We start from the raw sequence: 16,224 nt of genomic DNA, 5'->3' as shown, positions 1-16,224 counted from the left end.
AGGTGGCTCAGTTTCTCTCGTTTGTCGGCTGTTAGATTCCCTCTCCTCTTGCAGGTTCATTTTCTTTGCCAGTATTATTTGGGTGTCTGTCCTTTGTTTCATGATATGGGAGATTTAGCTGGATATCCTGGAAAAGTATAAATGTAGCTTCCTTGTCCTAACTTTGTGCATGGTGGCTTTCGTCTTACTAAAACTTACATTTTAAGGTGCAACCTATGATGGCATTGATTTCATAAGATATAAATAAAGTGGTGTGGGAAGTTACTGATGGATTGATTCCATGAGCACTCTCAGTGTATAATGATGGTTCTTGTGTTCTTTTTTGGCTGCATATTCGAGTCTACTTTTAGGGGCAAAAGAAAATAAAAAGAGAAAGTTCCTTTTCGAACATTTTTGACAATTTTTTCCTTTTCAATTTTATGCAAAATTATATTCCACTGGAGTAACTTCAGCCTTCTCAGCCCAAAGGCTGCTGGATACTTTCCTCTCTCTGATTCTTTTACTTCATGTTTCTAGTGGTCACCTTCAGCTTTTCCTCCATGACAATTACTCAATTTTTAGTAGGTTTATTTCTTGTAATTTCTAATTTTAAAAAACCAAACAAACTGTGTGTGTGTGTGTGTGTGTGTGTGTGTGTGTGTTTGGAGAGGATCTTAATTTTTTCCCATAGCACTACAAGCCGCACTTTTAGCTGGGTCCTTTAAATCCATCACTCCTCTACACGCCGCTGCTTTGCTTGGGTTTTTGTGGGGTGTCAAGCCCTTGGGGGGATGTTCTCCTGGTCTTCTGAGTCATTGTTCCAGACTGATCCTGCCTGAATCTTGCATTCTGCGCTTGTTCATTTTTCGGGTGCTGGCTGTGGTTTGGTAGGCCTCTCGCTGATATTTGCCCCAAGTTGCTCACCCAAATGTCGTGCTTGCTCAGATATAATTGGATTGAATATTTTTTTCACATTTCCTGTCTTATCTGAGACTGAATTGTCTCCCACCTGAGCTTCAGTTTGAAGTTTCTGTTTTGATTTTCACCTGTTTTTCTGAGGACACCATTGAGTGATCGCCAAGTGGCCATGTAGGCAGGAGGGTGGTTATGGTTTGGATATGAGGTGTCCCCCCAAAACTGTCTGTTAATGCAGGAATATTCAGAGATGAAATGATTCGACTGTGAGACCTTTAACCCAATCCATCCACCCTGGTTCAAATGGACTGATGTGAAAACCATAGGCAAGCGGGGTGTGGCTGAGGGAGGTGGGTCCCTGGGGGTGCGTCCTGGATGGGCTGGTCTTCCTGTGGTCCCTTTTCCCTCCCCACTTCCTGCGCCACCATGAGCAGCTTTCCTCCACTAGGCCCTTCCCCATGATGCGCTGCCTCACCTGGAACCTGAGCGGTGAAGTCGGCTGACCATGCACTACGACTCTGTCCATGTAAACCTTTCCTCTTCTAAGTTCTTCTTGTCAGGTTTTTTGATTTTTTAATTTTTAAGGCGAGCTAGAGATGTAATGCAGTGAGTTCCATCCCAGTACTTCCCCACTTCCACACCTAAAAAATTAAAGAACACATCAACCGTTTGAAAGATATGGGCCTTCTTTGGATAGCCAGATATTTGAAGATTTTAAGGAATTAATTGTTTTTACTTAGATGTCATAATGGGATTGTGCTTATTTTTTGCAGTACGGGGGACTGAACCCAGGGCCTCACGCATGCTAGGCAAATGCTCTACCACTGAGCTACAAGTCCAATGTTTTTTTCCCCCATAGTTTTATTGAGGTAAAATTGAAGAACAATAAAATGCATATTTTTGAAGTATGCAATTTGATCAGTTTTGACATGTATGTAACCAATATAACCAATATAAAAAACATTTCCATTGTTTTTTTAAAATCTGAAATCATGAAGACTGTGTTTCCTGCATGATTACATTAGAAATCAATCACCTTGATTTCAAGAACAAGAACCCCAACCCCACATCAACTATTTCAAAATCAAATAGTGCACTCATAAATACCTCTGAGGTCAAGGAAGAAAGTACAAGTAAAGTAAATAAAGAGTGCTTTGAAGTGATAATAAAAGCTTAAGATGCCAGGATCTCTGGGATGAACCAGTACTCAGATGAACATTTATAACGCTTGTGTCAGAAAGAAGCTAGAACAGAAAATTATTTTCAAATTAAGTAGTAGGAGGGGAAAAATAATAGTAGGAGCAGAAATATATGAAATAGAGAAGAAAAAATATAGCTAAAATTTGATAAAAATCAAGTCTGTTGAAGAAAAAAGCAAGAACACAAAAATTAATATCAATGGAAAGAGAGCTGTCAAAATAACCCTACAGATGCTAAAAATATATTAAGGTAATATTACAATTGTATGCCAACATATGTGATAGCTTACATAACATGGTCTATTCAAAGAAGGATTTGTGTGCTTCTGAGAAGAAAGTGTATGCAGTCATTGATGGATGAAATATTCTATATATGTCTGTTAAGTCTAAATCATTGATTGTATTTTTTATTTCTATAGTTTGTTTGTTTAGCTTTTGTTTGGAAGATCCATTCAGTAGCGAGAGAGATGTGTTAAAGTCACCCAGTATTATTGTGTTGTGGTCTATTTGATTCTTGAATTTAAGAAGGCTTTGTTTGATGTATCGTAGATGCTCCATTGTTTGGAGCATAAATATTTATGATTATTATGTCTTGTTGATGTATAATTCCCTTAAGCAGTATGAAATGTCTTTCTTTGTCCCTTCTAATTAACTTTGGCTTGAAGTCCATTTTATCTGATATGAGGATAGAAACTCCTGCTTGTTTACACAATCCATATGAGTGCTATGTTTTTTCCTATCCTTTCACCTTTAGTCTGTGGATGTCTTTGCCTATGAGGTGAGTCTCTTGGAGACAACATATTATTGGGTCTTGTTTTTTAATCCATTTTCCAGCCTTTGTCTTTTGATTGATGAGTTTAGGCCATTAATGTTTAAGGTTAGTTGTTGAGATATGTTGTTGAGATGTTAATTGTTGAGATATGATTTGTGTTCTCCGTCATTTTGTCTTATTTGTATTTTTTTTGGTGTGTATGGGGGGGTACCAGGGATTGAACTTAGAGGCACTCGACTACTGAGCCATATTCCCAGCTCTATTTTGTATTTTATTTAGAGACAGAGTCACTCTGAGTTGCTTAGCACCTTGATTTTACTGAGGCTGACTTTGCATTCATGATTCTCCTGCCTCAGCCTCCTGAGCCACTGGGATTACAGGTGTGTGCCACTACACCTGGCTTTTATTTCTAGTTTTTAATTTGACTTAGTTTCTCCTTTGATTGACTGTTCCTTTAGTGTAGTTCCTTCCATCATTGGTTTTCACTTTTTTTTTTCCTTTCATCTTCATGGAATATTTTATTGAGAACATTCTGAATTGCAGGCTTTCTGGTTGAAAATTCTTTTAATTTTTCTTTATCATGAAAGTTTTTTATTTCATCTTCAAATTTGAAGCTTAATTTTGCTGGATGTAGGATTCTTGGTTGGCATCCATTTTCTTTCAGAGCTTGGTAGATATTATTCCAGGATCTCTTGGCTTTGAGGGTGTGGGTTGAGAAATCAGCTGAGATCCATATTGGTTTCCCCCTGAATGTAATCTGATGTTTTTCTCTCACAGCCTTTAAAATTCTACCCTTATTCTGTATGCTGGGCATTTTCATTATAGTGTGCTTGATGTACATCTGTAGTAATTTTAAACATTTGGGGTCCTGTTAATCTCTTGTGTTTGATTTTCCATTTCATTCTTTAGATTTGGGGAATTTTCTGATATTATTTCATTGAAAAGATTGTGCACTCCTTTGGTTTGTACCTCTGTACCTTCATGTGTTCTGATAAATCTTATTTGGTCTTTTCATATTATCCCATAGATCTTGGAAGTTCTGATCATGGTTTCTTTATATCTTCTCTCCGTGGCCAACTCTGTTTGCCTGAGGTTCTGTCTTCCAAGTGGTCTAGTCTGCTGGTAATGCTTTCTATTGAATTTTTAACTTGGCTTATTGTTTCCTTCATTTCAAGAATTTCTTTTTTTTTTCAGACTCTCTCTTTATTGAAGTGATCTTCTGCTACCTGTGTTTGCTTTCTTACATCATCCTTTACTTCTCAGATCAGTTTAATCATGTACATTCTGAACTCCTTCTCTGCTATTTCTTCCACTGTGGCGTGGTTGGATTCTGTTATTGGAGAAACTTGGTTTGCTTGGGGATATTTGTTCCCTAGCTTTTTCATGTTGTTTGTGTATCTACCCATCTAACAGCACAGATCTGAGGCAGTAGAGTTTATACTCTGTGGACTTTATAGTATCCCTGAAGTTTTTGAGTACCTCACTGTTTAGGGGGAGACAAGTAATACAACAACCACTGCAAACAATATAAAGCATTAAACCAAATAGTTCCAACGATGATGTCTACAATGTTAATTATCTCAGTAAACAGAAATGATACGATCAGTTATTGCCTATAATAAAAACAACAAGTTTGCAAAAGGGTTTACATTTTCAGATGGTGGACAGAGAGAGAACAGAAGTGATACAGGTTGTGGTGATCATGAGGAAGGGGGGAGAAGAAGAAGTGAAAGATTAAAGGAAGAGTGAAAGAACAATAGAGATTGGCTGTTAGCAGAAGAAAAGAGAGAATCAAAGGAAACAGGATTAAATCTATACATATAAAGCAAATTTTTAAAAAAATTAAAAATAAAAGAATACAAAACAAAACTAAAATTTACTAATAAACCATCCTAGTTCACAAAAAACTAATCCATGCAAAATAACTGTCTTTGAAAATTCTACAGATGAGAAGAAGAAAAAATAGGAGACTGTATAAATGTCCATGTACCATTAAGGTCACAATTAAACAGTTCTTAGTGAAAAAAGAACTAAAAGAAAAGAAACAAAAGAAAAGAATCTTGATGGAGAGTTAAAGAATTCTTTCCTTTGGAGTCCAGATGATTCCCACCTTCTCTTCTCAGCAGTGTTAGGAGGGGTCTTCTGGAGGGTGATGCTCCGCCCTCTGGGTGCTGGAGTGGGAGAGGTAATCCCATAGGCAGAATTCCTGGAGGTAGGGCTTAGGCTTAGGTGGGCTCCAGGCTCTTGGCTGAATGCCAATTGGGCTGGAGATTTTAAATCAGTGCCCCACCAGGGCCCAGTGATTGCTGGTTCACACTGAAAGATGTCCCCAGGGATCCCCTGAGATCTACTCATGTGGTGGGGAACCCGATTCTTAGTCCCCCTAAGTTACCTGTAGACCCCACATTTCCTGTTCTCGGATTCATTCTCCAAACAATTTCTCCTGACCCGCCCTTCCAGCCAGATGGGTCTTTCCCAGCTGGTCTTGCAAGCAGTTGGATTAGAGGGGAAGGGAGAGCCAGGTGGGATTCCACGACCAGTTGTGCCCTGTGTAAACCTGTCTCCACATTTGATTTTCTCCTGGGCACGTAAGCACACTCCGTGTCATGCAGTGTGTGTTTACTGGGCCTGTATTTTGGGTCAAACTTGGTTTTGCCAGGAATCGGCCCCCTCAGTTGCTGGCCCCACACACAGCAGCTGCAAAATAGTTCCTTCCTTAGTCTCCTGCATGTTGCCTGGAGAGATGGTGGCTTCTCCACACACAGATATCATGCAGTGCATCTTTCAGGTTTACCAGCAATGTCCTTGATCTCTAAATGCTCCATACCCAGATATGCTCTGGGCCTCCCCAAAATGCAGGTTCCTTTTGTAAGGTCAGGCACTGGTGATCAAAAGGAGGCAGGTTAAAAGCAGCTGAACAAGGCTTTATTGAGATTCGTTCCCCGGGGAGACCCTCCAGTCCATCAGAACGGGTCCAGGGGAATCGTGCACAGGCTCAGCCATATTGGAATGTTATTGGGCTTAGGTCAGGAAGGGAGGGCTTGGGACAGGAAAGGGAGGTTTTTAGAGTTCCTTGTCCTCCTGGGGTTGGATGGGGAATCTTGCTGAGATCCATGTCCTTCCAGGATTGGTCAGGAGACCCCGCTGATTGACAGGTGGTTATCACTGCTGTCTGTCGGCGCCTGATTGGTTGTTCTTTCCTATGGTGGGCTGCCTGGTGCTTTGTTCCCTTAGCCACCTGGAACCCACCTAACCCCCTTCATTCCCTTATCCCTCCACTGTTCTCAAAGAGGGACTGCTCCGGCTGGAGCTTCCAGCCCGGCTGTAGCAGCAGCTGTGCCAGTGGGGATTTCTTCCTTATTTTATTATAGCCAGACTCCTGAGGGCTGATCTGCTTTGAATGTTCAGTTTTAAATTCCAGTAAAGTCCCCCTGCTTTTTTGTGTTCGCCCACCTTGCTAAGACGTTGCCTGTTGGCTTTCTTGGTTTCACTTCATGGAGCAGCAACCTCCTCTCTTCCGCCATCTTGAAAACCTCCCTTGCCAGGTATTTGGATCCCAGCGATGCAAAAGCAAACCAAAACAGAAGTTGGTACTGAGAAGTAGGGTCGTTGTTGTGAGCAACTTGACCATGTGACTCAGAAACATTGCTGCTGGTTTGTGGAAGGGATTTAAAAAAGTTTCTAGTTGCAGATGGGGAAGCTATAGAATGTGATAGGTGGAGCTTCATGGGCAGTTCTGCTGGAGCTCAAAAGACCAGAATGCCAACAGGAATGCAGACTGGGTTTGTGAGGTTTCAGAGAAAAATGAGGACTCCACTGGGAACTGGACTAGAGGCCACTCATGAGGTATTCTGCCAAAGAACTTGCCTACACTTTGCCCATGTCCTGAAACTTTGGGAAAGCCACATTTAAAGGTGTTGGACTAATTAATCTGGCAGAGGAAATTTCAAGGCAGCACCGTCAGTGGCATGAATATTGCTGGCAGTTTTTGGCCAGGTTTACTGTAAGAATTGGAAGCAGAAAGCAGAGCTAAATGATATTTAAAAAAACCTCACATTTTGGCCAAAACAAAGTAAAGCTGGGTTAAGGAAAGTGTGCTTATTCAAGAGATTAAACCCCCCAAAGAAATTCTAAATACTTTACAGAGACAAAGGAAAACATGCCTTGAGGGTATTTTCAGGAATTGGTAAGACCACAACAATTTCAGGGTCAAGGGGCCGAAGGGGACATTCCTTTGTGATCATGGGCATTCTACTCACGCAGGGGGCCCTAGGAAGTTGTCTCACCATGCTGCACTGCACAGGGACTCAGAGGTCACTGCAGTTGTGATTCTGGGGGTCCAGGTTTAATGTGAGCTGGCAGCAGACCTTGGTGTTGGTTCTACAGGAATTCAGACTGCTACAGTGACGGGGTCATGAAGGTGTCCACTGAGAATTCAAAGGAAGGCCTGGGAGGACAAAGTGCAGCAGGGTCAGAGAGCCAGGCTAAAAGAAAGGCCATGTGGGCTGCACCTGGCAAGGCCAAAAGGGCAGGGCTGCCCAAGCCTTCTTTTTTTTTTCCTTTTGGTACTAGGGCTCCAACTCAGGATGCTTAACCACTGAGCCATATCCCCAGCCCTTTTTATATTTTATTTAGAGACAAGGTCTCTCCAAGTTGCTTAGGGCCTCACTAAGTTGCTGAGGCTAACTTTGTACTTATAATCCTCCTGCCTTAGCCTCCAAAGCCACTGGGATTACAGGCATATACCACTGGGCCTGGCTTGCCCAAGCCTTTTGGAAATAGCATCTCAAAGCCAAGTGTCCTAGGTGCTGTTCAAGGAATTATGGGTGGAATTGGGGGACCTGTTTCTCCATCTGGGTTTTGGTCTTGCTTTGGCCTCATTTCTTCTTCCTATGCCTCTATTCCTCCCTTTTAGAATGGTGATGTTTACTTCATGCCACTGGACATTGGATATATGCAACTTGCTTTTGACTTTCACACGGGTTCACAACTGAGAATTTGCCTTGAGTCTCAGGTGAGACCTTGGACTTGGACTTCTGGGAAACACTGGAACTGCTAAGACTCTGGTACTCTTAGAGGTGGACTAAATGCATTTTTGCATTGTGATATGGATATGCGCTTTTGGGGGCTGGGGTGGACTGTTATGGTGTGGATATGAAGTGTCCCCTAAAAGCCTCTATTACTGCAGGGATATTGAGAGGTAAAATAATTAGATTGTGAGAACTTTAACCTCAACAGTCCATCCTAGTGTTGATGACTGGGTGGCAATATAGTTAGAGGAGGTGGGTCACTGGGGGCAGGCTCTGGAAGGATTGTTCTTCCTGTGGTCCCTTCCCCCCACCCCTCTGCTTCCTGTTCCCACCATGATTTTCTGTCCCTTCTGCCGATGTACTGCCTTGCCTGGGGCCCAGAGCAATGGAGTCAGCAACCCACAGACTGAGACCTCTGAAACTGTGATCCCCAAGTAAACTTTTCCTCCTCTATGTTGTTATGTTGTTATTGCCAAGTATTTTGGTCACAGTGATGTGAATGCTGACTAGCAGGTGTGTTTATGTGTCCTCTCCTCCCTTTCTTGGGCCTGTCATGGCCCCTCCTGTGCCAGCCCCACCTGGTCACAGCGATGCCAGCTTCCCCATAATTTCCAATGGTTGGTAGAGTAAATCTTCTCTTCTTCCAAAGTGTTTCAGGTCTTTGCCTTTCTGATTCAGCTTGTCAAAATCTTGTGGGGATTACATTGACCTATGGGTTTACTTGAAAAGAATTGATATGTTTATAATGTTGGGTCCTCAATCTCGGGAATATGGTCTGTGAGTATTATTCTTTAAAAATTGTGTTAGTCAACTTTTTGTCATTGTAACCAAAATACTTAACAAGAACAACTTAGAGGAAAAAAGGTTTATATGACTCATGGTTTCAGAGGATTAAGTTCATGGTCAACCAGTTCCATTCCTTTGGGTGGGCCTGAGATGAGGTAGAACATCCTGGCAGAAGATGTGGTGGAGGAAGCTGCTAAGCCAGGAAGCAGAGAGCGAGAGAGAGAGCGAGGTGAAGGGGCTGGGAATATGCCCTGAAAGGCACATCCCTAGTGATCTACTTCCTCCAACCAAGACCTACCTCCTAGTAATCGGTTCAGTTATCGATTAAATGGATTAATTCACTGATGAGGTCAGAGCCCTCATGATCATGTTATTGCTTAAAATACTCTGAACCTGGCTGCATTGGGGATCATGCTTTCAACATGAGATTTTGGGGGACATTTCAGATTCAAACCATAACAAATAACAAATTTATATTCTCCTAACATATGCAAGGCCCTGGGTTTGATCCTCAGTACTCAGTTAAAAAAATAAAAAAAAGAATCTTGACACTGAGGTGGTATTTGCCAGACATCTCTGCCATACAGTTACCATTTCCTCCTGTTATGGTTTGGATGTAAGGTGTCCCCCAAAAGTTCATGTTTGAGACAATGCAAGAAGGTTAAGAGGAGAAATGATTGGATCATGAAGGTCTTAATCAAATCAGTGGCTTAGTCCCCTGATGAGATTAACTGAGTAGTAACTAAAGGCAGGTTGGGTATGACTGGAGGAGGTGGGCAGCAGGGGTGTGACTTTGGGGTATAAATTTGTATCTGGCAAGTGGGGGCTCCCTCTATCTCTGCTTCTTGATCATCAAGTGAGCTATTTCCCTCTGCCACACTCTTCCTCCATGACGTTCAGCCTCACTTGAGCCTGTGGAATGGAGCCAGCCATTAGACCCTCCTCCCTGAGTGGTCTCTGGTCTTCGTTTCTTTTTTTTCTTTTAATATATATGATATGTATTTTTATTTGTTCTAATTAGTTATACATGACAATAGAATGCATTTTGACATATCACACATAAGTGGAGTCTAACTTCTCATTCATCTTATTGTACACGAGATAGAGTTACACAGGTCATGTAATCATATATGCACTCTAGTGGTTATTTTGAATTGTCAGCTTGATTGTATTAAGACATGCCAATGATTAAGAGGCTTCTGGGTGTGTCAATGAGGATGTGTTTAGGAATGATTGGCATATGGGATAGCCAGCTGAAATGGAGACCCTCCCTAAGCATAGGCAGCACTGTCCAATAGGATGATGGCTTGGATGGAATAAAAGTTGGAAGGACAAGGAAGCAGCAGCAGATGTAAGCTCGATTCTTCTTGAACAGGTTCTTGATTGCCGCTTCAATTGTCTGAGGATATTGGACTCTCTCGCTTCTTCACTCTTCCAAAGTGGACTCTGCCAGTGATTCTCCAGGGAGTTTCCAAAGCCTTAGGTCTCTGACTAGGGTAGCACCATTGATCCCTCTTGTTGTGGGGCTTCAGCCTCTTGGACTGCGCAGCTACTGGTTCTCCCAGCTCTCCAGCCTGCAGACGGCCATTGTGGACTATCCAGCTTCTGGTTGTGTAAGTCAATCTAATAAGTCCCCTTTTTATAAGTACACTTCCTGCTGATTCTGTTTCTCTGGAGACCCTGACTAATACATCCACATAACATAGTAATGACTGGACTTCATTTCTGAACCCCTCACCCTCAGGCTACCAAACCTAAGATCTGATTCTCTGGAAGCCACCAAGGTCTTCACTTCAAAAGTGGCTTCTGCACTTGGGCACCCCCTGGGTTTCTTCTGTCTCTTTAATTTTTCCTGGTAAAATCCTTGCCACGTCTTCATCTGTTCAGGGACTTAATAACATTTACATTTATAACAGCTTTTTAAAGTGTTTTTTCAGCATGGGTAGGGGGGCTTAGGTTGGTTTAGTTCTGCCCTTCACCAGAATCAAGGTCATTGATTAATTGATTAATTGGCTTGTTTTTCAAAGCTTATGGTTTGAGGATTGGTGGCAACTTAAGAAGTTTTTCTCTGACTGCCTCTAAGATTTTTCTCTTTCGGGTTTACTGTGATGTGTCCAGATTTCTTTTTCTTTATTTTTCCCATTTGGAGTTTTCAGAGTTTCTTAAGTTTATGACTTGATTTCTTTCTTCTGAAAAATCCTAGTCATCTCTTTAAATGTTTCTTCTTTCCTTCTATTTCCTCTTCTCTTTTACTAGGACTCAAAGTGCAAGTCATGTTAGACATTTAGACTGTTTCTCACATGTCTCGTACTCCTTTATAAATTTTTCCATTCTTAAATTTTAGTTGGGTATTTTGTATTGATCTGTCTTGCAATTTGTTACTTCACTGATTTTGGTTTTATTCTGTATTCAGTCTCCTGCTAAATCCTTCTATTAAGTTTAGTTTAAGAAATTGTGCTTTTCTGGTCTGCAATGTCCATTTGATTTATTTTTGTAGAGTTCAACTCTCTGTTGGAATTTTCTGACCATATATTTTCTCCATCTTTTTATCCATTTTCTTGAACATTTTTATCACTGGGTATGTGTTAACTCCAATCTCCATATCATCTCTGTATATGATTCCATTATTTTTCTCTTTGGTCTTATAGTCTTATGTTTTGATGTGACTATTAATGTTTTACTGAATGTCAGACATTATGTGTAAAACACATAGAGTCTCTAGATGTTATCCTCCATGTAAGAATAATTCCCCCTTTTCTATGCTAGGCAGCTAAAGTAATGGTCTGATTACTTTAAGCAAATCAGGGCATGAAATGAGTCAAGATTAGTTTGCATTTTTTAATAAAAGTTAATATACCTTTAGTTTTCTCTGACTGTAGGTAAGAATCTTCAGGAATTTCAGTAGAGAGACTGGGCAGTTAAGTCTTCTCTGCTCTTCAAAGATTTTGTTATATTTTTAGTCTCTTGCTTCATGCAGCTTTAGAACTGAGAAAAGTTCTCAACAGGAAACCAAGTTGTTTGATTCCTTGAAGGCTATGATTTGGCAGTCCAGCCCCGCAAGACCATCAAATACAGTGTTAGTTTCCGCTTTCTGGTGGGAGTCTCCTGGCCAAGCCAAGCCCAGATTCTCAGCCTCTGGCTGTGTCCAGATTTGACAAGTACCCTACCCTCAGAGGACCAACAAACTACAGATTTCACGACTAGATCCATGTTCCCTCCAGGGCTCTTGACTCCCTCTCCATGTCCTCTGTCCCTCACCATGACAGTTTTTGCCTTTTAAGTGTGGTAGGCTGGCAGGAAATTCTACTTTGCTTTTCAGGGGCACTTGATATAATTTCTAGCCTTTTGCTCTGAATAACTTCTCCAGATACCTGGAGGGGCACCTGGCAGTGTGTGTGAGGCTCCTCCAGTCTCCACGCCTGCACCATCACCAGACACTTCTGTTTTTCCTGTCCCCAGCTCACTCAACCTTGGCCACGCCCAGCTACTCAGCTCCCTTCCCACAATGAACAGATGCCCCAGGTAGAGAAGGAGGTAAAGAACAGCAGCAGCTCCTCAGCTGTCTCTGAGAAGTTTTGCCTCTGGAATCTCAGTCCCTCAGTCTGGATTGTTTCTCTAGCTCTCTAATGCCTTTAAAAAATAGAAATAAAAATTATTTTGATTTAGTTTTCTAGTTGTTCTAGATTGTGCTTTCGACCTGCCTCTGATCATCCAACCCCCTGATGAATTTTTGGCTAGATTATCTTGTGCAGATACTAAGTAAGGGTGATTCTGTATTCTGCTTTTGCTCTTCCAACATTACCCAAAATTACATTCAAAAGGTTTGTGTTATAAACTCAAGTTTGTCGATATTTTCCCCTTTGTGCCTTGTTTAAGAATGCCTTTCAAGAACTGGCAGTGTAGCTCAGTGGTAGAGCACTTGCCTAACATGTGTAAAGCCCTGGCTTCAATCCCCAGTGTGGCAAAAACACTACCACCAACAACAACAACTAGGAATACAAGATAAACCCTCCTAGCGCATGTCCCCCAGTGACCCTCTTCCTCCAGTGAGGTCCTGCCTCCTAGTGGTGCATTCAGCTATGGATAAATCCACTGACGATCTGGGAGCCCTGGTGACCCAGCCATTGCCTAAAGCCGGCCTCTGAACCTTGCTGCACCGGGGCATTATTTTTGTAAATTTGAGAAAAAAAAAAAACATTTTTATTCACTATAATTCCCATACTGTACAGAAGCTCACCAGAACTTATTTTTCAAACTTAGTACCTTTTGACCTGCGTTCCCCCTTCCCCACCCACCTGCCAGCCCTTAGCATCTGGTAGCTTTCACTACTTTGCTTCTTTGAGACCCACTTTAGTTTCCACACATGTACAAATGAGATCACACAGTATTTGTCTTTCTGTACCTGACTTATTTCACTTAAAACAATATCCTCTTGCTTCATCTATGCTGTTGCAAATGATGCAATTTCTTTCTTTAAAAAACTAAGTAGTATTCCATTGTGTGTATATACACTACATTTTCTTTCTTTCTATTTGTGTAGAATGGGGGTAATTGGAATTGAACCCAGGGGTGCTCCACTATTGAGCTGTACCCCCAGGCATTTTTATTTGATGGTTTGTTTTTGGTTTTATTTTTTGAGACAGGATCCCTCTAAGTTAAGGATCTCTCTGAGTTTCTAGGTTGTATCTAGTAAATATAGTTGTGTTTAATCTGCCAGTCTTATCCGAAAGCATGGACAGGATTTCAAATGTGACCTGTCTCATAATTCCTGAGCTAATACCTACTTGATCATGTCACACTACTTTTTTTTTTTACCCATTCCTGAATTGGATTTATGGTTACTTTGTTGTGGGATTTAACCGGATGTATTTATTAGTAGCTTGGGCTTAAAAATTTTGCTTCTTAATTTTTAACTGTCTGGTTTTGATAGCAGAACTAAAGTCGCCTCATGAAATGATTTGGGGCCATCTGAAAAAAATTTAAAAGGTTTAGAATGATTTATTCAATTCAGACATGCTGGGGTGCTGGCGATTGTCCCTAAAATTGTGGGAAACTGTGCGGTGTGAGCAGAGGTCAGGATCAGACAGGTTTGGAAGTATTTTATGCATTTCCTCTATTGTTTTTAATTATATTTACTTCCAGGGTTGATTCTTAGTTCTGTTTTCATTTTCCTCAAAGGTGACATTTTTCCTTGATTGTCATACTTCTTGGTAGGAAGTTGTAAAATAATTCATTTTTTAAAGTTTTTTTTTTTTTTGTAGTTGTAAATGGACAGAATGTCTTTATTTTGTTTATTTTTATGTGGTGCTGAGGATTGAACCCAGTGCCTCACGCATGCTAGGCCAGCGCTCTGCCACTGAGCTACAGCCCCAGCCCTGTGAAAGAATTTCTTTCAAAACGTTTTGATCTTGCCCTTCTCTGGAGAAAAATCCTCTTCCTTATTCTTACCACGGTTTATCTTTTCTTTTGTTCTCTTGACCAGTCTTGCCATTTGGTGGGTCTTTTCAATGAACCACATTTTGTTTTTATAGATTTACTACATTTTGTTTGTTTGTTTGAGATTTAATTAAATTATGCTTTTCATTATTATATTTCTCTACTTATTTTCTTTCCTAATTTCTTACTTCAGACTTGTTGGAAGATTACCTTGTTTTTATTTCCTAATAATGACTTCGTTGAAAACTTAATTTTCTTGTAAATGTTCCTTGTTTTCTAAAGCACACATTTTAGGCTATGAGTGTTCATCTCTGTGCCACTTTGGAAATGTCTGATTTATATGCACTGTCTTCATTGGCGTTGATTTCTTGACCAGTTGTTATTTCTTATTTGATTTGCTCTTTAGCCTAAGAAATGTTTGGAATGCCTCTTAGAGATCTCCTTTTGACTTTTCATTATTTATCACACTGTGGTTAGAAAATGTGTTCCTTAGGATTTCTGGTTTTGAAGGTCTATTCCTATTTCTTTTGTGGCCTGATGGATGGTCATTGTTGAGGCTTCTCTGTGTTTGAAAGGTAAATAGTGTAATGATTAACTGCATGGCAAATAATGCCAGATAGGAGACAGGGAGGAGGTGGTAGAGAGGCCAAGTAGGACATCTGAATTCTAGCTCTGCCACCTCCCAGATGTGGAGCTGGGCCAGCCTGGGTCATACCTGTAAAACTGGGGGTGACAGAATTTGCGTCCATTGCACGTAGGGGTGTAGCTCAGTGGTAGAGCATGCGGTGAGCATGTGCAAGGCCCTGGGGTCAATTCCCAGCAATACAAAAGAGTGGTACCCATTTCATAAAGGGAGTATGGGGGAGAAATGAGTTAAACCATGTATCAAGCACTGAGAAGAGTGGGGTAAAGCAGAGTGAGCACTCTGTGGAACCCCATGGTATGACACCCTGAAATGTATTTATTTGTCATATTTCAAGTTGGTTATTCGGAGAAACTGCAGACACAGGTACTCCTCCAAAACTTTGTTCTTTTATATAATGGAACTGACCCCCATCTGCACCAATAAACAGCAGATGCAGTTCTGGGCTTCTCCATCTGATGTCCCCCTTTCTGCCCAGAAAGATCTTTTCCCAGGAAGGAGAGATTGGGGGTCTGACGCCTGGCCCAGCAGAGATGAGCACAGGTGGCTATTGCCTGGGAGAATTTATTTGTATAACAGGATCCTTCCCTCAACTCTCCATAGATTGTTCCCCCTCTCCCAGAGGCCTGAGCGCCTGTCCTCCTGTGCAGCTCTCTGTAAGATTCAACCTTCTTGACCTTCTCTGAGTCTCATTCCGAATGTGTGTGGCTCTGTGTTAAATATGTAATAAATTTGTTGTTAAATCTCTATTGTCCATTGACTCAAAAGGCCTAATGATTGAACTTGTGGAGGAAGTAGGGGAAGCCCCTTTTGACATCTGAAAGATGTCAGATATTTTTAAATGTGCTGCCACAAATTGTGAGCTCTGTCGTACCCATCTATTTAATCCAGATGCTCATGATTATTTTCAAATCTTTCATTTGATTTGATTTCAGCTCACTAAGTTGGCCAATTTCTAACAACTCTGTGTTAACCTTTTATACTACAATTGTGAGTTTTTGACTTTTCCTGCACCACTGTTAGAATTTCCTTTCAATATTCTTAAGCAGTTTCTTACAGATCATGATTTCTGCTAGTTTATCTGGAAGAGTTTTATTTTTAATTTTTGTGGGAAACTTCTACTCAAAGTTAGCTTCTGTGATGTCTGTAACTCTTTCAACCTAAATGCTTTGTGTTCGTGGTGTTAGTTTTGGCGCAGAACCCTCCCTCACTTTGCATTTGCCTGGTATATCTTTTTTAATTTCTTCATTTTTAATCTTGAGTTGGTTTTTTGGGGGGTGTGTCTATTATAAATAGAATATAGCTGAATTGTGTATCCTAGCCAACTGAGGTAGCTCTACATTGTACAAACCAAGTTATTCCACTAACAATTATTTTGATCACTGTAGTCTCTGTATTTATTCTTGCTCTTATCTTTCATTTGGTTTATACATGAATTTCTGTTCCTCTCTCACACTAATTCTT

The 16,224-nt window shown here is 41.0% G+C and overlaps 1 protein-coding gene across 17 annotated transcripts in view; it reads left to right on the top strand.

The window, feature by feature from the left end:
• The window catches only part of Sp100 (SP100 nuclear antigen), a 99,908-nt gene that overhangs the window by 1,603 nt on the left and 82,081 nt on the right, over positions 1-16,224 (top strand). Inside the window, exons 2-3 of one of the 17 annotated variants that reach the window (XM_071619557.1) lie at positions 7,781-7,879; positions 10,057-10,294. The exons of 14 other annotated variants lie outside the window; for them this stretch is intronic. The gene's annotated coding sequence lies outside the window, so the exon portion shown is untranslated. Of the gene's footprint in view, positions 1-7,780; positions 7,880-10,056; positions 10,295-16,224 lie in introns of those variants that run through there. 2 more of the 17 variants (XM_071619558.1, XM_071619565.1) reach the window with 2 other exon arrangements.

The sequence above is a fragment of the Marmota flaviventris genome, chromosome 11 (genome assembly GCF_047511675.1).
Source record: "Marmota flaviventris isolate mMarFla1 chromosome 11, mMarFla1.hap1, whole genome shotgun sequence".
Lineage (NCBI taxonomy): Eukaryota > Metazoa > Chordata > Mammalia > Rodentia > Sciuridae > Marmota > Marmota flaviventris.
Note: the sequence above shows the minus strand (reverse complement) of the source record. Positions and strands in the feature narration are given on the sequence as shown.